Consider the following 25570-nt stretch of genomic DNA (forward strand, 5'->3'; position numbering starts at 1 on the left):
GTATATGTGCCACATCTTCTTTATCCAGTCATCTATTGACGGGCTTTTTGGTTGTTTCCATGTCCTGGCCACTGTGAACAATGCTGCAATAAACATGGGGCTGCATGTGTCTTTACGTATCAATGTTTCTGAGTTTTGGGGGTATATACCCAGTAGAGGGATTGCTGGGTCATAAGGTAGTTCTATTTTCAGTTTTTTGAGGAACCACCATACTTTCTTCCATAATGGTTGTACTACTTTACATTCCCACCAACAGTGTATGAGGGTTCCTTTTTCTCCACATCCTCTCCAACATTTGCTATTACCTGTCTTGCTAATAATAGCTAATCGAACAGGTGTGAGGTGGTATCTCATTGCAGTTTTGATTTGCATTTCTCTAATAGCTAAAGAAGATGAGGATCTTTTCATATATCTGTTGGCCATTTGTATTTCTTCCTGGGAGAAGTGTCTGTTCATGTCCTCTTCCCATTTTTTTATTGGATTGTTTGTTTGTTTGTTGTTGAGTTTTATGAGTTCTTTGTATATTTTGGATATTAGGCCCTTATCTGAGCTGTTGTTTGAAAATATAATTTCCCATTTAGTTGGCTTTCTGTTTATTTTGTTATCAGTTTCTCTTGCTGCGCAAAAACTTCTTAGTCTGATGTAGTCCCATTCATTAATTTTTGCCTTCACTTCTCTTGCCATTGGAGTCAAATTCATAAAATGCTCTTTAAAACCCAGGTCCATGAGTTGAGTACCTATGTCTTCTTCTATGTACTTAATTGTTTCAGGTCTTAGGTTTAGATGTTTGATCCATTTTGAGTTAATTTTTGTATAGGGGGACAAACAGTAGTCCAGTTTCATTCTTTTGCATGTGGCTTTCCAGTTTTCCCAGCACCATTTATTGAAGAGGCTTTCTTTTCTCCATTGTGTGTTGTTGGCCCCTTTATCAAAAATTATTTGACTATATATATGTGGTTTTATTTCTGGACTTTCTATTCTGTTCCATTGGTCTGAGTGTCTATTTTTCTGCCAATACCATGCTGTTTTGATTGTCGTCGCCCTATAATAGAGTTTGAAGTCAGGTATTGTAATGCCCCCAGCTTCATTCTTTTTCTTTAGGATTGCTTTGGCTATTCAGGGTTTTTTATAGTTCCATATAAATCTGATTATTTTTTGCTCTATTTCTTTAAAAAACGTCATTGGAAGTTTGATGGGAATTGCATTAAATTTGTATATTGCTTTGGGTAATATAGCCATCTTGATTATATTTATTCTCCCTAGCCAAGAACAAGGTATATTCTTCCATCTCATTATATCTTTTTTGATTTCCCTTAACAATGGTTTATAGTTTTCATTATATAAGTCCTTTACATTCTTTGTTATGTTTATTCCTAAGTATTTTATTTTTTTTTGTTGCAATCGTGAAGGGGATTATTCTTTTGAGTTCCTTCTCAGTTGTGTCATTGTTGGCATATAGAAAGGCTATTGACTTCTGTATGTTAATTTTGTATCCTGCGACCTTACTGTATTGGCTTATTGTTTCTAGTAGTCTTTTTGTGGATTCTTTGTGGTTTTCAATGTATAGGATCATATCATCTGCAAAAAGTGATACCTTTACTTCTTCTTTTCCGATATGGATGCCTTTTATTTCTTTGTCTTGTCTGATTGCTCTGGCTAGAACCTCTAGTACCACATTAAATAAGAGTGGAGAGAGTGGACAACCCTGTCTTGTTCCTGATTTAAGGGAGAAAGCCTTCAGTTTAGTGCCATTTAATATGATGTTAGCTGATGGTTTATCATATATGGCCTTTATCATGTTGAGATATTTTCCTTCTATACCCATTTTGTTGAGAGTCTTAAACATAAAATTGTGTTGTATTTTATCGAAAGCCTTTTCTGCGTCTATTGATAAGATCATGTGGTTTTTGTTCTTTGTTTTGTTGATATGGTGTATTACATTAACCGTTTTACATATGTTGAACCATCCTTGAGATTCTAGGATGAATCCCACTTGATCATGATGTATTATTTTTTTAATATGTTGTTGTATTCAATTTGCTAGTATTTTGTTTAGTATTTTAGCATCTGTATTCATTAGAGATATTGGTCTGTAGTTTTCTTTTTTTGTGCCATCCTTGCCTGGTTTTGGTATAAGGGTTATGTTGGCCTCATAAAATGTGTTTGGAAGTATTGCTTCTTCTTCAATTTTTTGGAAGATTTTGAGTAGAATAGGAACCAAGTCTTCTTTGAATGTTTGATAAAATTCACTTGTATAGCCGTCAGGGCCTGGACTTTTATTTTTGGGGAGGTTTTTAATGTTTTTTTCTATTTCTTCTCTACTGATAGGTCTGTTTAGGCTTTCTGCTTCTTCTTGACTCAGTCTAGGAAGGTTGTATTGTTCTAGGAATTTATCCATTTCTTCTAGGTTGTTGAATTTAGTGGCATAACGTTTTTCATAGTATTCTACAATAATTCTTTGTATATCTACGGTGTCCGTGGTGATTTCTCCTCTTTCATTTTGGATTTTGTTTATATGAGTTCTTTCTCTTTTTTCCTTGGTAAGTCTTGCCAAGGGTTTGTCAATTTTGTTGATCTTTTCAAAGAACCAGCTCCTTGTTCTATTAATTTTTTCTATAGTTTTTCTGTTCAATAATTCATTTATTTCTGCTCTGATTTTTATTATCTCCTTTCTTCGGCTGGTTTTGGGTTCTTTTTGTTCTTCTTTTTCTAGTTCCTTAAGGTGGGAAGTTAAGTGGTTCACTTGGGCTCTCTCTTGTTTGTTCATATAGGCCTGAAGTGATATGAACTTCCCTCTTATCACTGCTTTTGCTGCATCCCATAGATTCTGATATGTCATATTGTCATTTTCATTAGTCTGTATATATCTTTTGATCTCTGCACTTATTTCTTCTTTGACCCATTCATTTTTTAAAAGTATGTTGTTTAGTTTCCACATTTTTGTGGGATTTTTTTTCCCTCTTTTTTGCAGTTGAATTCTAGTTTCAAGGCTTTATGATCAGAAAATATGCTTGGTACAACTTCGATTTTTCTGAATTTGCTGATGTTGTTTTTGTGGCCCAACATATAGTCAATTCTCGAGAATGATCCATGTACACTGGAGAAAAATGTATACTCAGTCACTTTGGGATGAAATGTCCTGTGGATGTCTATCATATCCAGGTGCTCTAGTGTTTTGTTTAAGGCCACTATGTCTTTGTTGATTCTCTGTTTGGATGACCGATCTAGAGCTGTCAGCGGTGTATTGAGGTCTCCAAGTATGATTGTATTTTTCTCAGTTTTTGTTTTAAGATCAATAAGTAGCTGTCTTATATATTTTGGTGCTCCTTGGTTTGGTGCATATATATTAAGAATTGTTATGTCTTCTTGATTCAGTGTCCCCTTAGTCATTATGAAATGGCCATTTTTGTCTCTGAGTACCTTTCCTGTCTTGTAGTCAGCATTATCTGATATGAGTATTGCTACACCTGCTTTTTTTTGGATGTTATTTGCTTGGAGTATTGTTTTCCAGCCTTTCACTTTGAATTTGTTTTTATCCTTGTTACTTAGATGAGTTTCCTGTAGGCAGCATACAGTTGGATTTTCTTTTTTAATCCATTCTGCTACTCTGTGCCTTTTTATTGGTGAGTTTAATCCATTTATATTTAGTGTAATTATTGATACTTGTGAGTTCCCTATTGCCATTTTATATCTTGCTTTCTGTTAGTTTTGTGTCTTGTTTGATCCTTCTATTTCGTTTTTCTATCTTTTGTTTTTATTTGGTTGTATTCCATACATCTTTCCTCTGTTGCTATCTTTTTTATCTCATGTGCTTCTGTGGTGGTTTTTTTCAATGGTGGTTACCTTTGAGTAATAAAAAGGGTCCCTATCCTGTTCATTGTCGCGAAATATTTTGTGAGTACTTTTGCACTCCATCGTCCTTTGCTACTGTTAATCTCCATCTTCTCCCCCTCTTTCTTTTTGTTGTTGTCACAGTTTAAATTTGGTTTTATTGTGTTCTTCTTGAAGCTTTTACTTGTGGCTCTGTTTTTTTTTGTTCTTTGTATCTGATTGGAGAACCCCCTTTAGTAATTCCTGGAGTGGGGGTTTTCTGATGATAAATTCCCTCATCTTTTCTGTATCTGTGAATGTTTTTATTTCTCCTTCATATTTGAAGAATAGCTTTAATGGGTATAGTATTTGTGGCTGAAAGTTCCTCTCTTTCAGGACTTTAAATATTGGGGTCCACTCTCTTCTGGCTTGTAGAGTTTCTGCTGAGAAATCTGATGATAATCTAATGGGCCTTCCTTTATATGTTGTATTCTTCTTTTCTCTGGCTGCCTTGAGAATTTTTTCTTTGCTGTTGGTTTGTGTCAATTTCATTATGATATACCTTGGAGTAGGTTTGTTGGGGTTAAGAAAACTAGGAGTTCTGTTTGCTTCTTGAACTTGAGGCTTTAGTTCTTTCCACAGGCTTGGGAAGTTCTCATCTATTATTTGTTTGAGTATGTTCTCCATTCCATTTTCTCTCTCTTCTCCCTCTGATATACCTATTATTCTTATGTTATTCTTTTTGATGGAGTCAGATAATTCTTGTAGGGCTATCTCATTTTTTTTTAATTTTTGAGACTCTTTCTTCTTCTCTCTGTTGTGCCTCAAGTTGCTTGTCTTCTATTTCACTAATCCTCTCTTCTATCTGACCTGTTCTATTAGCTAAGCTTGTTACTTCATTTTTCAGCTCGTGAATTGAGTTTTTCATCTCTGTTTGATTTGTTTTTATAGTTTCAATTTCCTTGGACATATATTCTTTGTGTTCATTGAGTTGTTTTCTGAGCTCCCTAAATTGCCTTTCTGTGTTTTCTTGTATATCTCGGAGGATTTTTAGGATTTCTATCTTGAATTCTCTGTCATTTAGCTCCAAGGTTTCCAATATATTAAATTTTTTCTGCATAAATTTTTCCTCATCTAGGTGTGTTACCTCTCTGTCTTTTGTATTCATGATATTCGATTTTCTCTTCCTTAATGGCATCTGAGGTTGGTTTTTTGATAGTATTAATGAGATTGAATAAAGAATAAAAAGTTAAAAAAATAAAAAAAAAATAAAAAATTGAAGAGTTGTTTTTTTTTAAAAAAAATTAATAACGAAATAAAGAAAAATAAAATAAAATAAAAATTTAAAAAAAGTAAATTATTCCCCCCCCTCCTTTTTTCCTCTCCTCTCCTCTCCCCTCTTTCTTGAGAAAATCTTGTGCTGAACTGTGAATTATAACAAACAATGCCTGTGATGGAGGGCCTGAATTGGGGAAAAGTAATTAAGGGGCAAAAAAAAAAAAAAAGAAAAAAGAAAAAAAAAGAGGGTATGGACCCACAAAAAGCAAATAAGGAAAAAATTTGGGTCAAGAATAAAATGATTTGCTTTTAGGTGTTGGTTGTCTAAGAGTTATGATGAGAGGAATAAGAGGAAAACGAAAAAATGGGGGGATAAATTAAAAAATTACTATTGTATTTAGTGAAACAAGAACTAGATAAAATGGAAATCCAGGGATGGGAGCACTGCTAGTGAGTTCAAAAGGTGAAGTAAAAACCCCCCAAAATGCCACAAACATAAGTTTGAGTCCCAAATAAGATAATTTGTTTGTTATTGAGGTTTGAATGAGAGGAGATGTAAAGGAGAAAGGAAGAAACTAATATAGAGGGAGAAAAGAAAGAGAGAGAGAGAAAAAAAGAGTGAACCACTAAAAGAAAAAAAAAGAGAGGAGAAAGAGAGAGAGAGAGTTAAGGGTTTTGGAGTGCAACCCTCATAGAGAGAAAGGAAGAGAAGAGAAAAGATAATGGGAGATGTGACACTTATGGGTAGTGTAGTTCAAGGAGAGGAGAGAGTAAGACCGGCAGAGAGTTAATCGGCCAAATTGGAGGAGGAAAAAAAGTATCAAGAATGAAGATAAGAGAAACAAACGAACAAATATAATAAAATGGGATAGTTTATAGAGTCTGCAGATTATTCTTGATTTTGAGAGGTTATCTTCTTGCTTTTTTGTTTCTCTCCCTCTTCCTGGTCGGTGACTCTGTACCCCGGGTTCTGCCCCTTTGGCATGCTCAGGTAGAGGTTTGCAGTTGATAAGTCTCTATGGCAATGTCATGTATTGTGCTTTAGTCTCGTTGGCAGTCGAGGCTCATTAGCATTTATAGGCTCCGACAGTGAGAGAGTCCATGTTCCTGGAGCCTTTCTCCTAGTCTTTCCTTCCTCAATTAGTAGCCTGATAATCCAGTTATGGGGTTGCTGCTGCCTCTTCCTGGATAGTAAGAGGCTCAAAGAGCTGGCAACTCCCCACTCTATTTCCACTCAGCACAGGGCTCTGGGTAATGCTCAGTCAGTCAGAGCTGCTAGCATAATCAGGCGGGCTTTCCGCCCACTCAAAGACCTCTGGCTCTGCCACTCTGTCTGGTAACACAGGTGGGCACTCACTTCCGGGGCGCTTGGAGGAAACTCTCATTCACTCTATGCGTGTGCAGACCAGGATATCCAGCCAGCAGTCTCACGCTCTGAGTGAAACCCCCAACCGCATGGAAAAGTTGCAACGTTGGAATTGAGTCTCGCTACTTTCCCGTGCGCGGCTTTTGCAAGGCGCTGGGGCATCCCGAGATTCCGCTTTGGCCCATACAAAGGCCCCTGACTCTGCCTCTCTGTGCTATAACACGGGTGCGCACTGCCGAGGCACTCAGAGGAATCTCTCATTCACTATCTGCGCGCGCAGACCAGGATTTGAGGCCAGCCTCGTTTCCCTCTGAGTGAAACCCGCTCCAGCATGGAAAATTTCCACCGTTGGAATTAGTTCTCGCTCCCTCCCATGCGCGGCTTTCCCAGGGCACTGGGGCTGCCCAGAGATTCTGCTTTCGGCCCACAGAAAGGCCTCTGACTCTGCCTCTCTGTGGGGTAACATGGGCACCCACTTCCAGGGCTTAGGAAGAAATCTCTCGCCCACTAACTGCGCACCAACCAGGAGATCGGGTAAAATGGCTGCCCCGCTTGTCTTTCTTTGTTTGGGTTTGGCGCGAGTGTTAGCTTGTATTGCCCGGGTTGCCACAGGATCAGTTTTTCCTCGGCTTGGATCTCCATGCCACAGCCTGGTTCGGCCGTTTGTGCCGTGGCCTGGATCTATTCACCCCCTTTGCCTGCCTCAGTTTCTATATTCACAGTTACCAGAGAAAGCCGCCCTGTTTAGGTTAGTGAGGAAGGCGGAGCATTTCTTACTCCCTATTTCCTTCGGGGTTTGGTTATATATTTAGCCAATTTTTCACTCGACCATACCTTTGAGTGTATTGCAAAGCATCTGGAGGCTCCAAGTATAGGTTTTTCTGTTTCTGGTTGAAGATCTTGTTGATTTTTGGGGGAGATTTATCGGTATCACTTGCTACCCCGCCATTACTCTGACGTTCTTCCTCTGACCAGTTTTATGTATAAAGTTCCTAATAACAGATTTCATTACTTCAAAGCTCAAGTTTTGAGAGTCCCATTCATATCTATTACATTAATTTCTTTTAAATGCCAATTCACTAAAATGTATAATTATGAAAAATGATAGTAGGAAGACATTTCTTTAAAAAGACAGAAAAAAAAGAGACGGAGTCAGAGCTTGAGAGAGAGGAGGGTAAGGATGAAAAAGACAGAAAGATAGAAATGATAAGCATCAACTTGTAAGTGTGGCACTTTGGTTAATCTTTAATTACTTCTCATATGTGCATTGAGAGTTGGGGGGGATACAGAAGAGTGAGTAATTCCCTGGTCAAGCCAGTGACCTTGGGCTTAAGACATTGACATCTGGGCTCAAGCCAGAGACAATGGGATCATATCAGTTTTCCCATGATCAAGCTGGTGACTTTGCACTCAAAACAAATATCTTGGTGTTTCAAACCTGGGCCCTCAGCATCCAGGTCAACACTCTATCCACTGTGTCACCACCAGTTAGGCAGAAAATCTTCATAACAGACAAAAACACAAAAATCTACAAACTACTTTATCTCTACTGTGTTAAAAAATTTAGTTTCAGTAAATTTACTGGTGGCTTTTCATTCAAGATGGCTGCCTAAGTAGACTTGTAAAGACCATCTGAAATCCAACACAAACACAGAAATGTCTACTATATAACAAATCATAAGTAAAAAATATATAGTTAAGTCTGCATCCAAGAAGGCAAAGTTTTGAAGTACTGAAAACAAAAAGAAAATTTCACAGCCCAAGTGCTGAGGCAGTAATGCCAGTGGAAATAGAACAAAGTATTAAAGGTAAAACTAAACTTCTTCATAAGCTACAGGGCAGGCTAAAATCTTTGTCATCCCTGCAGTCATCCACAAGAAGTTAGAATTGCAAACATGCTTCATGTATAGATATATAATGAAAGTTTCTATTATCTGCACAGTACAAAGAAGGCCAAATCAAGAAAAAAATCTTGACTATTAAGAAGCTGATCTATGAGTTCCAAGCAGGTAAACTTGGAGAAATTTGGAATAGTGGCACAGCACACTTAGAGAATAAAAAGAGCCACACCATTTCCTAAACACCTTGCCTTACGATCCTCTTTCATCTAGCTGTTATTGAGTCACATGCTTTTCAAATGAACAGGTAAAGTTCATGTAGGGATACAACCTCGAGCCTTGCATTTTCATATCCTGGCACCAGTTTTCCTGAGACTTCAGAAACACTCAATGCAAAACTGGGAGTACATCTACCATAACTGAAAAACACCCAGCCCATAATTCTCATCATTTTTCCCAAGGCTGAAATCAACATTTCTATTTTCTATTTAAGTTATTTAAATTTCATCTTTAATCAACTCAAAACTCCAAACAAAATATACACAAAGCAGAAGTCATTAACTATGCCTCCTATCTCTTTTGCTTTCTGTATTGCCTATTTAAGTGAATTCACAGTCATTCAACAACGACCAAAATAAAAATAAAATAAAATAATCAAGGCAGCCACACCTTTTCTGAAACCATATACAAACACAAAACCATTTCATAAAAACGCCTCCCTACCCGGCATACTAATGTGGTCTCTATTGAGAATAAGTTTGTAAATAAAAGTACAATGGTAATGAAGAAACCAATACTATTAGAGTGAGACAACAAACACAATACAACAACAAGTAACAACATAAATCACAAAAATAAAGCAGTCTGAAAAGGACTTTAAATATGTGTAACATATTCAGGATTATGAAAGAATAATTAATCTATGGAAATTGGTAGATATAAAAAAAACAATCGAGAAGAAAATATACTCATTGAATAAACTCAAAATACAGTTTTAATAGTAAGCAAGAGGTAAATAAAAATAAAATTATCAAGGTAAAAGATATGAAGAATTTACAAAGAATTTGGCACAGAGATGAGGAGAGATAAAAACTGCAAAAAACGTTAACAAACTGAATGAGAAACTCCAGCATATGTGAAATAGAAGCTCTAGAAATTTATTTTAAAAAATGAGGCAAAGATGCTATTTAAAGAAATAATGGCCAAGAATTTTCACAAATGAAGAAATAAGTTCTCAAATTGTAATCCAAGTCCTAAGCAGAATAATTCAAAATAAATCCACACCTAAACAAAACAAAGATGGAGCAAGAACTTCTATTAGTAAATAACAGCTAGTATTAAAATCAAATCAAGACTAACAGCAGAACTGGTTAGTAAAAAAACACCAAAATAAACAGCAGGCAAAATTTAAGATGGTGGCAAAGTAGATGGATATTACACTCAACTCCTGCCAGGAGTTACAACTATATTTAATTACAATCATTCTGAATAACCAACTTTAAACTAAATGAAGAGTAATCTTATAACCTCCTAAGAAACAAAAGTCACAGTCCCACACCAGGACACCATCCCAGAGTTCCAGAGATAGAAAGAGAAGTTTCCATAATTTTTGGTGTAAAAAACCAGGGGGATTGATGTTGAGGTTGATGATTGAGGCTGAGGACAACAGAGGGCTTCTGGTGTCCCAGGCAGTTTTCCTTAAAGTGTATGCACACCTCACACGCATACTTAATCTGACTCCCTCTGAGTTCAAGCACTGGTGCAGCTGTAAGAAAGGCACAAGAGACAAAAAGGAAAGAAATGAATTGGACAGAATCAAGGCAAAAGCTGGAGAAACAGCCTTCTCCCAGGCAGAAGTGCTGGCGGAAATTATTATTGTATCTTTGATAAGACATTCACCACAGAAAGTCCAGCAGATGGCATATCTGAATCTAACCAATATGGTCACAAGTTTTCCCTGCCCCAGTGATTACCTAAGGTCACTGCACCCTATATGTGGGCCCAGCCAAGGTGTTTCAAGTGGTTTTTCCATATGAGTGTCCTGTCTTAGTTAATGCCTCAGAATTTCCTAAAATCTCAAACAAGCAGCACCTGGCCTCAGCACGTTTGTACATCTTGCAAAGTAGCCTCAGGTCCTGCAGTAGTAGCTGCCAATGGTTTGCAACTTGGCCTCTTGCCCAGACACTTCCAAGTCCAGCACAAGAAGCAGACGTCTGCAAATTAATTTTTTTTTGTGTGTGAGAGAGATAGAGATAGACAGAGAGAGGAACAGATAGGGACAGACAGACAGAAAGGGAGAGAAATGAGAAGCATCAATTTTTGATGTTGCACCTTAGTTGTTCATTGATTGCTTTCTAATATGTACCTTAACTGGAAGGCTACAACCGACTAAGTGACACCATGCTCAAACCAGCGATCTTGAGCTCAAGCTGGTGACCCTTCCTTAAATCAGATAAGCCTATACTCAAGCTGGCGACCTTGAGGTTTCTAACCCGGTTCCTAAACATCCCGTTCTAACTCACTATCCACAGCATTACCACCAGGTCAGGCTGCAAATCATTTTGCAACTCCATACCAGGTGGTCCTAGGAAAGAACACAGGTGAAGGCTGACTGTGGCTTACAAATTCCAGAGATTCCCAGATTCAGCACACCCAGTGGACAGCTTCAAACCATATAAAACTATTACCACTAATTCTCTTTCTCTCAAAAAGTTATCCCAGTATATCATGTATTTTAATTTAATTAGAACATATATTTGTTTCATTTTTACAGAGTTCATTTTGTTATTCATTTTTCTGTAGCTTTTTTGATATATACTAGTATTCTAATCATTTTAGAAAATTTTAATTCTGGTAAAAAACAAAATTAAGTAATTGTATATGTTATGCCAGTATTCTTTTTTTTTATTTTATTTATTCATTTTAGAGAGGAGAGAGAAAGGGAGAGAGAGAGAGAGAGAGAGAGAGAGAGAGACAGGGGGAGGAGCTGGAAGCATCAACTCCCATATATGCCTTGACCAGGCAAGCCCAGGATTTCGAACCGGCGACCTCAGCATTTCCAGGTCGACGCTTTATCCACTGTGCCACCACAGGTCAGGCATGCCAGTATTCTTTACATTGATATTCATAAACAAAATCAATCTTGTTGGTTGAGCTGTATTTACTGGTAGCATGATTATTTTTAATATTTTACAAGACATATTTACTAGTTGTCACATATATGCTTAGTTTCTTGGTAATATAAAGGGAAGTATACATAAACATATAATTCCAATTCTCACGCAAATTCACACTACTTACCCCACAAAAAAATATCTTTTAAAAAACCAAAGTATTCAAATAACTCTCCACTAAAAATGGGCATATAAAAATACTCCATGTCAGAAATCAGGAGAGAAATGCAAATTAAAACGGCTATGACACATTACTTCACACTTGTCAGAAGGGCTTTCTCTTACAAATCAATAAAAAACCAGAGATGATGAGGATGTGGAGGAAGGAAACACTTCTCCAGAAATGCCTGCCTACATGTAGTTTTTCAATGTTAAATACCAAAACATTTCTCTGCTGGTCCTCTGTATATAGACACTTTCCAGTCTTATCTCTTTCACTCAGTTTCATGGCAATGCCTCCCAAGTGGCTGCTGGAGCAATTAAATTGCCTCAGCATAACTAGAAGAAGCAGACACTATTTTAGGAGCATTTTCAGTAAGGTAAAGTTTATCCAAAATGTGCAACAAAATAAAAATATGCAAGTGCCATTTGGGTCAGAGAGGCAGCTAAGGAACTCTATGCCTGCTTAAGAAGCAGATTATTCTATACCTCACTCAGTTTAGTGGCTGAATCATTCCAGCAGTTCCTGCTTAAATCCATTAAATTGGTGAAACATTAAGCTGAATGGAAGCAATATATACCATGATTTCTAAAAAAGTCAAAACACAGTTGGAAACTATCAACCTTAGAAAATGAAGTGATGGAGTATTCAAATAACTCCCCACTAAAAATGGGCATATAAAAAATACTCCATGTCAGAAATCAGGAGAGAAATGCAAATTAAAATGTCTATGACACATTACTTCACACTTGTCAGAAGGGCTTTCTCTTACAAATCAATAAAAAAAACAGAGATGATGAGAATGTGGAGGAAGGAAACACTTCTCCAGCATTGCCTGCCTGCATGCAGTTTTTGAATTTCTGCTCCTTTTTCTGAACTTTCAAAATTTCACTTTAGCATACATGGCTGCAAGACAGAAACACTAGAAACACATTGATGCACTTCTAAAATCTGGACGACTTCCTTTCTCCTACCACAGTTCTGTAACATAAGTTTTCTTATCTTGTCTTTCTTTTATTTTTTTCATAAGCCAGACAAACAAGAGAGGTAATTTAGTAAGTTTTTCAGGGTAAATCTAGTAGAACTCTTAGCCAAATAAATTCTTCATGAGCAAATGACCATTTTCTGATGCCACTACCACCGTATTAAAGTTGGAAGCCCTAGTAATTAAAATCGTTAGAAGCTGATGATGCTTAAATTTGCTCATAATTCCTTCCACCAAGAGAAAATAAACACACAAATATTTTCCACTATGCAGCACACTGTCCTGTTGCCCATCCAACCTCACTCCCTCCAATTCTTCACTGCCCATGTATCATTCTCCATTCTGTCCTCAAATCTGACAAATTCTCCATGCCCTAAATAACTTTTCTATTTTATGTAAAGTCTGCCTTACATATTCCCCATTTATTTCTAGATGAACATGCCACAACCATTTTCCTTTTTACCCTGGTCTCTCCATTACCAACCTGTCATGAACAAAGCCCCACTCCCACTTCTGCTTTATAACACCCTTTCCCTGGCCCAGTCTCAGCTCTTGTTTATAATTTTTCTATGCCATACTCTCCACACTCTCCCAGTTGCTACCACCACTGACACTCCTCAAATATACTGTTTCTTTACCTGGCTGAGTTTCAATCACTTCCCAGTCTTGAGAATCTTAGGTTGGAATTTGCTACCACAATCCTTTTACTTTTCTTTCAAAAGCTCTTGTGGCACCCAAGCCATTTCACACAAACCCCCTTCTAACTACTCCTGTCTCACTGCTGCCATGTTGAAAGAGATCCTCAGCATCACGTGCAGTCAATCCCTTTATCCATGTCATCAGGACTTAATAAGCTTGGAAAAAAATAAAATAAAGGGCAGGTCTAATTGAAAAGAAGATGCATTATAGAATAAATACTGTGACAAAAATAATACAAAAAATATTAGAATCCTATAACATCTCCTCGACCAAACTTTCCTCTGTATTTGAATAACTACTCATGACTAATATAAAACATGGAGTTCCCTAAAACATAAGCAGCAATTAGATACAAAATGAAAAATGGGAAAAGACACATTGGTGATGCAAATGCAGTTTGACATTTTCTGGTTATATGTACTAGCTTTTAATTTTAAAATGTACATTAGAGAGCAGAAGAGAAAGACATTTTTCTGGTGACATTTACCTAGCTGTTAATTTCAAGACATCCATGAGATGGCAGCAGAAAACTGTATTTCTTTTTTTCTAGAAATTCCCATGGCCCTGTTAATCCAAATGTGTGCAAAATGCAGCAGCAATCATCCTGGATGAATGGCTTGCTTGGCTGTAGCATTGTCTTGCAATGCAAAGGAGGTTGGTTCAGTCTTTGGATGGGGCACATACAGAAACAGATTGATGTTTTTGTCTCCCCCTTACCCCCTTTACTCTCTCTGGATTCAATAAAAATTAAAAAAATAGAAAAAAATAAAGACAAAAAAAAAAAAAAAAACCAGAGACAATATTTTCTGCTCACAGTATTCACTGAGAATCCAAACATGCTATTCATTCCTATTTTAAGAACCTCACATGCCTCACCTCACTTAATGTTCGCATTTGCAAAATGAGACAGGGAAGATTGTTATCTGCATTTCACAGTTATTTGAACTAAAGACCGATTCTAACCTAATTCAAAACCCAGTAACGAAGGTCCATGATGGGCCAGAAAAGTGTACACACACAGCATCCTGGACACATACAGCCATCAAAGTAGTCATTGCAATTTTTTGCATACTGGTTTTTTTTTTAAGAACACCTGCACATAAACTAATGGTTCAGCTCTTCTAGCACTCAACCAAGGTGGAGTTGTGGTGGAAATTGGGCAGTAAATAAAATAGGATAGGATAAAATGAAGCGAGGAGGTGGCCTGGCCCTTCCCAGGAGCTAAACCAAAAACAGATCCCTTCAAAAGTGCCCTCCCCACTTCTACACCCTCCCTGTATGATGGTATTTTAAAATCTGTTCTTCAGTCCAGAGCACTGGTATGCTTCTAACCATGTGTCCTTCCTTTGAGGCTTCACCTGATAGAAGTTCCTACAGGCTCAGAATTAACTCGAGAGCTGATTTCTGGCTCCAACATCTACAAGCAAAGAAATAAAAACTCAGTCTCCTCCTCTGTCAGATGGGGCGAACCTCTCCTGCTTACGTGACTGTGAGACTTCAGGAAAGCCATGCTTGTTAGGTCCTGCCAACCTTGTGACCAGCATTTTCCCTCTGTGCCATTTTGACCCATGTCTCATACAACATTCCTATCAGTTCTCTCCTCACTGCAGCCACTACCACATAGCGTGTGAAACCTTGGAGCTCAGGATGGCCCCCCTGCACTCTTTCCTTGCCATTCCCAGCTGATGTCCAGGCCAATAATAAACTTATCTGGCCAAGCACCTGGAAGCCCAGGATTAGCCAGGGACACCCTCCTAGTTTTTGCACTCTCACAACCTCTTCATTCCTTGGATACCACAACCGAGAAGGGACACTGAGGGGCCACTGGAAAAGGGGATGCATCCGGAGGAAAAGGGCAGAAGGACTCAGTGCTTATAACCTCCACCATTATTATGACTTGCTCTTGACCTTCTCTAGAAGCAAATTAGTTATAGCACAGAGGGGTCCGACCCACAGTCCACTGGGCTGTTTTTCCTAAACTCCTTCCTGACATCTAATTTGAGATTCTCAAGATGTAGCAGTAATTCATATAGCCTTACTGGGGTCCCTGTAAAAATTAATTTTTAAAACTTATACATTTTTAAAAATTAATTAATTTTAAAAGTTTTTATTTATTAAGTTTAGAAAGAGAAGACAGAGAAAAGTGGGGAGGAGCAGGAAGCATCGATTTGTAGTTGCTTAACCATTGTTTATGGCTAGCAAACTGCAAATAGGCATAGGCCTCATAGTCACTTGATGGAAATCTTTTCATTGCTCCACTGTCCCAGAGTAGGGACTTACCTTTCCCCATGAATCCCTCTGTTTCCCTTGGGCTGAAAACCTAGATGAGTCTTGAAGGCTTATTTCCTCCTCATGTTTCCTTTTCAGGTGTCATTTGTTGTTGTTTTTTTTTGGGTTTCAGGTAAAGGAGCCACAAAGGAATGAGGCAGCAATAATACTGCAAATGGAAAACCCCAATCTCCCCAGGACTGAGGTGCCTTGAAGAAATGAGCTATCCAAGTTATTAAGCAGACATAACATCATGCATGAGAAACTAACAGGGAGAATCCAGTGTCCAATTTTATTATTTAGTTTTTAAAAACTAATTATACTTCTCTAGCCCTTTCTAAGACATAACACCAAATCATCTGCTGTTTGTATCCTGACCTGCAGAAAGCTGCAGCAGGGCCAAGCATCCTGTACTTGAGGCCTACCCTAAATGCGCAATTGCCTTTAGTCAAGTATGCTTGGTCTCACCCTTTACTTCCTCAGGATTGGAATAAAAAATTACTTGGTGCTTTGGCTTTCCTGCAACAAATACCTGCCTGCTCATAGCAGGCTACATGGGGAAACCGAGCTTCCTCAGAGCCTGTCCACCTTTTCCTTGCTCCCTTTCTTACCTTGCCATTAGGGAAGTTGATGGGGAGGTTTCGCATTCAATCTAAGAGAAAAGATGGTCATTCCAGAGCTGATTCATTAAATATGTCCTGTTTTAAACTCTAGAATGTGAGCAAATATTTTTCTCATAACAGTACACTGAGACCTGAAGAAGAACACAGAAAACATTGTGACCCTACATATCCATTGTTGTATAACTCTATATTACTCCTCAATCCTCAGAGGTTAACACACTGCATTAATGGGGTATGGTCTCTACATTCCCAGGCCAAACATTCCGGTTCCAGAATAATCTTTGAACATGTGTTTCTCACCCAGGTCGGGACAATTGCAGTGTATGCAGATACATTGGATTGTCATGAGCCTAAGCTGAGGGAGGGTCTTAACAAAAGGCAGTGAGTGAAGAGAATAGAGAACAATAAGCAACCACAATGCAAGGACAATTCTAAACAGCAAAATAAAACAAAGAAGCTTGCACAACTAGACAGGAGATGCATTCCATTATGAAGATACAATAATTAAAACAGTAGAGTAATGACACATGAATATACCAAATGACAAAACAGAAAAAGATGCCCAGTAATACCTGCCCATCCATATGAAAATTTTGTCTGAGTTCTCTTTTTAGTTGCATGGAAACAATATGCATTATATAATAAATACTTTTAGAAAAGTCAATAAAAAATATTGGAGCCTTATATCATAACCTTGACTAAACTCCATTCCTTTTATATTTTAATGACTATTCATTACTAATATAGGACAGGGAGTCACCTAATTCCTAAAACATAGAGGACAGAGATGGACTAAGTTTCGTTGAGGTCTCAGTTGCAGAAGAAAATATTGGGCTTCTTGTCATTAGAAAAAACTGTCAAGTTCGGCTTTTGTGAGGCCCTTCAGAAGTCGGGGCCAGAGAACATGCCCGGTGTTCCCCCCATTTAATCCACCTCTGATAAAGGTACAAAGAGATTGAAAATAAAAGAATGGGTAAAGCACATGGGTGTTATAAAAGTAAGTTTATATTTTTTAGTATGTCAAACAGTTATTTGTGGGATTACTATTTATGAACAATTGTGTTGTTTCTATATGAACAAATGTAAACCTTCTTTCACACTTATCTGTATTACATGCAAAATTATATAATAGCAAACAATACAGTTGAGGCAAAAATGCACTAACAGAAATAAACAGCACTTCATATTAGTGACTTCAATTAACTGGGAAGTTTCAAATTGGTCTGTGCGCAATAACATACATTTTTCTATAAAAAACAGAGCTACAAGGAAAAATAAACAACTGCATAATCATAACAGATTTAATAAAATGCCTCTCCCCTTCGAGACTGAACATGCCTCTTTCAGAACCAATAGGTTCCACCTAAGGAGACAGTGGTGCAGTGGATATAGATTCACATTAGGAAACAGAGGACCCAAGTACAAATCCTGAGGATGCTGGCATGAGCACTGGCTCACCAGCTTGAGTGCACCCAGTCATTGTATTGAGCATGGGATCATACACATGACCCCCATGGTTGATGGCTTGAGCAAGGTGTCACTCTCTGGAAAAAAAACTCCCCCACACCCCGTCAAGCACATATGAGATAGCAAAAAAGAACAACTAAGGAGACTAAGGAGCCATAATAAAAAAATTGAAGCTTCTCAACTCTGTCCCTATCTGTCCCTCTCGCTATCTCTCTCTGACTCTGTAACACACACACACACACACACACACACACACACACACACACACACACACACACAGAACCGATAGATTCCCAGAAAACAAATCGCTAAAAATACACAAAAGCTTTACAGAAATCGCAAATTGAAATCAATGTTTGTAGACAATCCTCTCTACCAAAACTTTCTTTCGGAACTGCACTGAGGCATGATTGCCAAGATGGACACGAGGTGGCAGCAGAGAAGCACTTGTAACAGAGACTGTTATAGTATGTGCTATAAAGCAAGTTCCAGCAAACTTCAGAGGATTGAAATGGTATCAAGTATGACTCTTGCTTTCACTACAGTTAACGTTGAAACAAGTAGCAAACAGTAACTAGAAATTCCTTATATTTACAAGTTATAAAAGTATCTTCTAGATAGCCTTGGATTCAACATTGATAGATAACACACAACAACCAACTGCTGTATTTTTCCAGGTGAACTGCTCTGAACTGTTATTCCCAAGGTGCACATGATGTGGCACAAGAAAAGCGCACTGAAAATCATTTACCACAGACAATCCAGTATGTTCTGTCAAGCAAGTTTCCACTACCTCAAACCTTTGAAATGATATAAAGCATGTTTCTTGTTGTCATTACACTTAATTCAGTAATCAGTAATAGAAACTAACTAAAAAACCCCTCTTTTTTTAAGATAAGAAATTCACCCCTAAATAACCCCTCCTCAAAATCACAATTTACAGTACAAAATACTTTAAAATTAATGGAAATAAAAACTAGATTAAAAAAACCTATGGAAAAATGTATTGATGGATATATTTTAGGGAAAAAAAACCTTAAAATATACAGCCTTTCCACCCATACTAAGAACCAGGATACTAAATAAAATCTAGAGAAAGTAAAAGAAAAAAATGTTCACAGCCTGAGCAGGCAGTGGCACAGTGGATAGAGCATTTGACTGGAATGCTGATGAACCAGGTTTAAGATCCCAAGGTCGCCAGCTTAAGTGTAGGTTAATCTCGTTTGAGCAAAGCTCACCATCTTCAGCCCAATGTCACTGGCTTGAGCAAGGGGTCACTCAGTCAGCTGTAGCACCCTGGTCAAGACACATATGAGAGAGCAGTCAGTGAACAACTGAGGTATCACAACAAAAAACTGATGATTGATCTGTGACCTGGAACATAATAAAAAAAACTCTCTATTCCTGTCTGTCTGCCCTATCCATCCCTCTCTCTAGCTTTCTCCCTGTCCCTTTAAAAAAAAAGAAATGTTCACAGAGATATTTGGAGGGTGTATACCATATTTACCCATGTATAAGACTCATCTTCTTTGAAAAATGTAGGATTTGAAAACTGGGTGCATCTTATACAGTGGGTGTAGTATTTTTAACTTGCATTTCATGTTTATTCACATTTGTTATTATTTTCTCAAATTTTGTGCCCACACATTAAACTTATACAGGGAGGTATCTTATACATGGGGAAATAAGGTACTTTACAACCTTACCACTTATTTCTTCTTGGGGTGAGATTTTGAAAGCCATAATTCATTCCTCTATACAATTTAAGCTGCAAAAACAACAACAAAAAAACCATTGTCATTTTTTTTATTTGATTATTAATGTTAGAGAGAGGAAGAGGGGAGAAACAGACAGACAGATATTTAGAAACATCAAACTGTTTCTGTATGTGCCTTTACCCAGGACCAAAGCTATGACATTAGTGTATGGCTGTGATGTTCTAACTACTGAGATTTCTGGTGATATCAAGCCATTGTCTTTTGGGGGGAAAATTACTAGTAAAAACCTGAGGTAATTAAAAAATAAAATAATAATCTAGTTTGCTGTGGTGACAACATGAGAAGACATTTCTTTGCTCTTGACAGTCAGGGGCATAAACACTATTTCTAATTGTTAAGCACAAAGTGACCTCTTTCCTTACATGCACTTTTTCTTGTGCCATGGCAGCAGTCCAGACTAAGAGACCTCCTGAGCTTTGGACATCAGAATTTATCTGAGCCTGTGTCATCACTTAGAAGCTAGGTTTTTTGGTCACAGAATACCTCCCAGGGTATTATTTCATCACTTGTATATTTTCTCAGTTTTATAGCTGAGAACATACATTGCTAAAGAATCGAGACTTATGTCTTACCTCTGCCTTCCAAGAAACTGATATACTGAACCTCGCCACAATGAATCAAAACTGGGCCCAAAGACATTGCACTACCAAATGCAGTGCTTGTCACAACTTATAATTATTTTATTTATGTATATTTGTCTTCTTCTCTATCCCATGACAGTGTAGTATTCATAAAGACAGAAAGTGAGTCTGTCTCATTCACTATAGGCAAACAGTGTTGAGCACAGTGCTTGGCACATAATAGAAATTAAATAAGTGTTTATTGAATAAATGAATAAATAGTAATTTGCATACATACACAGATATATACAAATGACAGACACTGTGGACACAGAGAGATAAGCTCATGTGCAATGTACATCTATGCACACAGATGTACACACACCCAATGTACCTGAGTACATATAGATAGAAAAATATAATAGGTACACAAAGAATATGGAAAGAAAATGTCATAATATTAACAGTAGATATCTCTGTATGAAAATTTGTTTTTTTATTATTTTTTCTTACACTTCTGCAATAAGAATTCATTTTTTTAATAAAAAAGCTGATAATATTCAAATCAAAGCACATCACAATTTACAATACATTAAGAAGATTTAAATAAAAGAAGTTCAAAAGACAAAAGTAAAAATAGTAGAATGGGAAGTCCTTGAGTGTAGGGACATGAGTTCCTAGCACAGTTCCTGGTATATGATGGGCACTTTCAAAGGCTTTATGAAATTATGCCTGGTAAGAAAGAAGAAAAACAAGATGAAAAGAAGGGTGATAGAGAAATCCAGGGAGGAAAAGAGGGAGAGAGGAAGAAATAAAGAGAAAAACAAATCATAGCTAGAGAGAAAAAATGGGGGATGAAAGAGAGCGATTCATTACAATTATACACATTCATAATTTTTGAGATCCCAAGTTTACAATAAAAGTTTTCAGCATTTACCAAACATTCAGAAAATATTTTTAGAGCATTAAAGAATACATGGAACTTAATGTCTCTAAATGTTAAATTTTTTGGACTCCTGAACTTTCTGGATTTGATAAACATAATCAAGAAAGGACTCAAAAAAAGTTTGTCTGTTTGTGCACCTGCAAGTCTACTTGTGGAATGGTAGCAAATGTCACAAATTGGCACTGTCATTCAAGCAAGTCAGTGCTTATTGAATGAACAGAATGCTGGAAATAGAGGAGAGTTTAGGCACCATGGTGTGATATGATCCCTTTATTTTACAATGAAGCCAAGAGATAAAGAGTGATTAATACAAGAGTTCCAGTTTCTGGTCCTACAAGTAAGAAGTTTGGAAATTATCATGCCCATCCTCACAGAAGAAAAAAAATCTAAACAAGGTGAAAATAAACTCTCCTCCTGGATCCAAAAACTTATTGAAGTCAGAGAGACAACCAATGTCTCAAAAATTGTATAGATATTTGAATATGAGGAATAAGAGCATATCAGATAAAATGCCTGTTGCTGCAACAATATCAGACTTTATTTAAGAACTCTAGAGTGGGTCCGAGATTGTGGCACATTTGGACGCTGAGCTTGCACCCTCTCCAAAACCCATCTAATGTACCTCTATACATAGAACAAGTCCTCCTGAAAGACAACTGAGAAACAATTAAATAGCTTCTGCACAATAAGCTAAAGAGAGACAGAGAGAGAGAGAGAGAGTAAGAGAGAGAGCAAAGAAAAGGCTGAGGAACCATTAGAGCTCTGCAGGAGGTGAATGATCAGCTCAGAACCGAAGGGACCAGTGAGCACCAATATGAACAACTCCCAGGCATGGGGTCAGAAGACGGGAGCTACAATCAGGCTCTATGTCTAACCACTGAACACTGCTGCACATCCCCAGCCACCCCTCCTGGAGCTAAATACAACAGAATCATGAGGGCAGCATAGCTTGTATAAAGAGAGCTCTTCTCAGATATCGACCCAGCAAGTAGGTATGGTGGGCGACACTTCACCCACTGAGCTGCATGTACATATTGGGCTTTCCACCTAGAGAGAGTACAGAGCTAGCAAAACACTCTGGTACCAGCTGCAGGACTATTTGACCCAGAGAAATTGCAGAGATAGTGGGTCACTACTGGCATTCCCATCCTAGATAATAAGAGGCCAGCAAATGGGCTCTCTGCACACAGGACTGCCTGATCTGAGAAAGTGCAGAGATTGGGGGGGGGTGCTTCTGCTCACATTGCTCTGGCTGCTCTACCCACAGAAAGCTTAACACTAGCAAAACTGTGCGGCCCAGTGTGGAGTGAGTTGGAATGCTCTGTACGTGCACAGGGCTGCCAAGCACCGAGAAGGTGAAGAATGAACAAATTAAGGATGTGAGTGTACCCAAGCTACACCACCAGGACAAAGGGTGGATCTAATGGGGGGTGAGATACAAGAAAGCAACCAGGTAACCCAGTGCAGACCGTGCTCTGACAACAGATAATTAAAACAGGACACGCAAAGCACACATCACCCAGCCCCTTTTACACCAGGCATCCTTGCTCAGATTAAAAGCGCAAGGAGGCTTACACACCAGAGGCGGCCATTTCAGAACCCACTCAGGCCAGGTGACATGACAGGCACTGTGTGCACCTCCCCCATGACAACGGGCAGGCTAAAACTATTTTAACACACAATGTAACAAAGACAACTTTTTCAAGACTGGGCAAGATTACTGTTTTATTCAACTCAAAGAAACAAAAGCAGAAAGTCAAGCAAAATAGGGAGCCAGAATAATATACTCTTAATGAAGAAACAGGATGAAGAATTGGTGCTTCTCATCTCTCTCCCTGTCTGTCCCTCTCTCTCTCTCACACACACACACACACAAAAAAAAAAAACAACTAAAAAAAGAGAATAGAAAAAAAGAAAACAAACAAAAAAGGACAGTATAATTTCTGGTAAGGCTAAAGAGTTTGGCTTGATTTATAGCCAGTGAAGAGCTCCCTAATCTCTCCAAGTTATACATTCCCCACTAAGGTAAACTTTCCCCTTCCTCTTGTAGGAACAGGATCTATCAAGAAAGCTCATCACAGTCATGATCTCATCACAGTTATGAGCAAAGAGCTGCTGAGAACTAGTCATTCCAAGAGACACCTGGGAAAGGCTGAGCCCTCAATGCTCAAACTGTCATTTTCACCTCACCAATCATATGCCCCTCATTTTCTTTGAGAAGTCCCATGAGAATCTAATAGAGGCCACGTGTTCTTCCCATTCTTTTCCATGGGGCAATAAAGTATTTGTATTTCCTAACTCTGAAAACTTGGGGAAAGGGAACATCTCTTTTACTGTAACAGTGGCAGAAACTATGAATGACAGATAGTACTTGTTTATCATCTGGTTTAGACTCCAGTTTTTGTAAAATCATGATAAAAATATATAACTACACACATACATATATACACATATGTATATGTATATTATTGTGTAATAAGGAAAGAAAACTTTTCTCAGTTAAAACAAAAATGTACCTGTTAGAGATTAACATTTTGATTAAGGAACACTCTGATGGAGTCTCTATTAAATTGAATAGGTGACCTGTGATCCATGTAACGTGTTATGGCTTTTGGGTTTGCTTCCATACTATTTTTCTTTATCAACTCATTTTTACCATTTTCCCTTTGTACACCCAAGTATGCCACCGACAGACAACAATTTATTGTAATTCACATTCCTTGTATCTCAAGGCTGTACCTTGTTCTCATAACTAGCAAAATCCTGGAGAGAACAGGCACGTCTCATGTAGTTCTTTCAGAATAATTGGGGTGGGGGAATCAAACAATTTTCATCAGTCTTTAACACCAGATCAGTCACATATTCAGAAGTAATAATACTCAGAAACTGCTCAAAACAAAAAGTCTCATTGGAAAAGATGTCAACCATACACTTCCATTTACAAAGCACCAGGTCTTGGCCTTCTCTCCCTTGATTCCACCATCAAAGGAAAAAAATCAGTGATCCCAAAAATGAATTTAGTGGCACAAACTTCTATTGGTTAAAAATGCTTTTTAGACTCACTGTAGTTTCATGGTCAAACAAATTAACCCCCACCCCACCCAGGGGTGGCATGCGCAAAATAAAAAGAAAAAGCAGTTAACTTGTGCATAGGGATCTGCCATCCAGAACATGCTCAGAAGTAGCCTGTACATGGCCAACTGTCCACAGTCTGAGGTGGACAGTAGGCTACCAGACCATCCAGAGCAGAGAATGCTCAGAGTCACACAAACTAGGCTTGGTATTTGCTAACACAAACCTCTCTTAGAGAGGAAGAAAAATAAAGTAACACTGACTTATGCAAAAATTTAACATATTCATTAAAATAACACATCCTCTCATTCTCATTTTCTTTTTAAATTAAACTTTAAAAAAATTTTACAAAAAAACTAGGAGAATATAATAAGCCATCTGTGCATTCACAAACTTGAGAAATAAATTATAAATACATATAAAGCCTTTCTCAAATGCATTCTTTTCCTTCTCTACCCCACAAAAAAGTACTATTCTGAACTTTTCATTTCCTCATTCTCATGCATGACACTATTTACCACCTAGCTATAATCCATAAACAATACATAGTATGAATGGTTTTAATTACATAAATATAATAGCACTGTACTGTGAATGTCACTTCTGTAGCTTACATTCTTTTCCCTCAACATGATGTATTCCAGATTTAGTAGGCAATGAGTATTAAGATATCTCAGCAGAGTACTGACAAGACTTTTTTCCTGTTTTGACTTAGACCATTGTCACCTTGGGAACACTCAGGTAAATGAATAATACTAAAATCATTTTAAGCCCCACTAAGTCACTTTAAGTCATTTTTAGCCCCACTAATGTTGTTACTGGGTTTGACTAAATAAACATATGTCAAAATTTTTCAAACAATTAGAAAGCAGATTGTCACCCTCCTTATATATTTTGTACATCATTTTTTCTTTCATAAATATTTGCTTGCTATCTCACATCTCTTTATCCTTTTAAACTTTAGGACAGAGAAATATATAGACACCAAAATATCTTACAGTAGGATGGAATTAGACAAGATGAATTAATTATGTTTGATTCTAGAAAAATGGGAGTCATCTTTGAAGACTTATGATAGAAGGGATACAAGAGACTGAGTGCGTGAATCCTTCCAAAACAGTCCCACTTCATTACATAATAGGGTTTGTCCCCCTGAAGTGTCAGCCCCAAGAAGGCAGGGGTGGGTAAAATTAGGTTAAATTACCAGTCACCATTACCTAAAAACTTCAAATAATTTTTTCTTGACATTTTTATACCTGAGGCTAAATGTATCATCAGCAAGCTTTAATCTTATCAGTTAGGGCCCTGTACCACTGTGCTGACAGAGGGCCAGCCAGTTCCTGGGGCTATTCTGTCATGGCTACCCATCAAGAATCTTCATTGAATCTCAAATTCTGCTTTGTTCAGGACACAAAAGGGAAGAGGAAACTTATGTGTCAAAAGCCAGTATATTACTTTACAATAAGAAATATAACTGCTTAGGAGAACAGAGTATGCCAGTTACCCAGCTTGTCATTTTAAATGACACAGAGTTCTAAAGACTCAGA

At 37.7% G+C, this 25570-nt stretch overlaps 1 long non-coding RNA gene across 1 annotated transcript in view; it reads left to right on the forward strand.

Moving 5' to 3' along the window:
* The window catches only part of LOC136405788 (uncharacterized), an 87615-nt gene extending 73661 nt beyond the window's left edge, over positions 1-13954 (forward strand). Inside the window, exon 3 of the long non-coding RNA XR_010751572.1 lies at positions 13860-13954. This is a non-coding gene — a long non-coding RNA (uncharacterized lncRNA). The remainder of the gene's footprint in view (positions 1-13859) is intronic.
* Positions 13955-25570: the final 11616 nt, after the last annotated feature.

Source organism: Saccopteryx leptura, chromosome 5 (assembly GCF_036850995.1).
Source record: "Saccopteryx leptura isolate mSacLep1 chromosome 5, mSacLep1_pri_phased_curated, whole genome shotgun sequence".
NCBI lineage: Eukaryota > Metazoa > Chordata > Mammalia > Chiroptera > Emballonuridae > Saccopteryx > Saccopteryx leptura.